Source organism: Schistocerca serialis, chromosome 2, assembly GCF_023864345.2.
Source record: "Schistocerca serialis cubense isolate TAMUIC-IGC-003099 chromosome 2, iqSchSeri2.2, whole genome shotgun sequence".
Lineage (NCBI taxonomy): Eukaryota > Metazoa > Arthropoda > Insecta > Orthoptera > Acrididae > Schistocerca > Schistocerca serialis.
This window is the reverse complement of record NC_064639.1, coordinates 48717226-48718832: the sequence shown is the minus strand read 5'-3', so window position 1 is coordinate 48718832 and position 1607 is coordinate 48717226.

The window sequence follows — 1607 nt, the reverse complement described above, 5'->3', positions numbered from 1 at the left end:
GTGTTGTAATGTCTCAAAGCGTCAAGGCGATGCGAGGCGGAGGGTTCCGGGCGCTTCTGCTCCTGCTGCAGCAGTCCTTTTGACGTCGCCGCGGCCGCAGCGCTGGCCGGCTGGCCCACCGGCCCACCGGCACCCTACTTTACCCGAAGATTCGCGCACCGGGACAAATTCAAACTGTGCCTTCAGCACCATAAATTGTCATAATTCACACCACTCGTTTTCAGTTAACCTGCTTACTACCATAATAATTATTTGTTTTAACTCATTGCTGAATGTATTTTAAAAGGTAACTGTCCCCAAACAAGGAAAACAAAAAATTCCAACATAATTTTGTGATTTTACAAAATATGATATAATAAAGACTGAAAGCAAGGGGAAACTACTGCCATAATTTTTCCCGAGGACATGCAGCTATACTGTATGATTCTACGGATTGGAGCGTGGAATGTCAGATCCCTTAATCGGGCAGGTAGGTTAGAAAATTTAAAAAGGGAAATGGATAGGTTAAAGTTAGATATAGTGGGAATTAGTGAAGTTCGTTGGCAGGAGGAACAAGACTTTTGGTCAGGTGATTACAGGGTTATAAATACAAAATCAAATAGGGGTAATGCAGGAGTAGGTTTAATGATGAACAAAAAAAATAGGAGTGCGGATTGGCTACTGCAAACAGCATAGTGAACGCATTATTGTGGCCAAGATAGACACAAAGCCCATGCCTACTACAGTAGTACAAGTTTATATGCCAACTAGCTCTGCAGATGGTGAAGAACTAGATGAAATGTATGACGAGATAAAAGAAATTATTCAGGTAGTGAAGGGAGACGAAAATTTAAGTCATGGGTGACTGGAATTCTTCAGTAGGAAAAGGGAGAGAAGGAAACATAGTAGGCGAATATGGATTGGGGGCAAGGAATGAAAGAAGAAGCCGCCTTGTAGAGTTTTGCACAGAGCATAAATTAATCATAGCTAACACTTGGTTCAAGAATCATAAAAGAAGGTTGTATACCTGGAAGAATCCTGGAGATACTAAAAGGTATCAGATAGATTATATAATGGTAAGACAGAGATTTAGGAACCAGGTTTTAAATTGTAAGACATTTCCTGGGGCAGATGTGGATTCTGACCACAATCTATTGGTTATGAACTGCAGATTGAAACTGAAGAAACTGCAAAAAGGGGGGAATTTAAGGAGATGGGACCCGGATAAACTGAAAGAACCAGATGTTGTAGAGTGTTTCAGGGAGAGCGTAAGGGAACAATTGACAGGAATGGGGGAAGGAAATACAGTAGAAAAAGAATGGGTAGCTCTGAGGGATGAAGTAGTGAAGGCAGCAGAGGATCAAGTAGGTAAAAAGACAAGGGCTAGTAGAACCCCTTGGTAACAGAAGAAATATTGAATTTAATTGATGAAAGGAGAAAATATAAAAATGCAGTAAATGAAGCAGGTAAAAAGGAGTACAAACGTCTCAAAAATGATATCGACAGGAAGTGCAAAATGGCTAAGCAGGGATGGCTAGAGGACAAATGTAAGGATGTAGAGGCTTATCTCACTAGGGGTAAGATAGATACTGCCTACAGGAAAATTAAAGAGACCTTTGGAGAGAAGA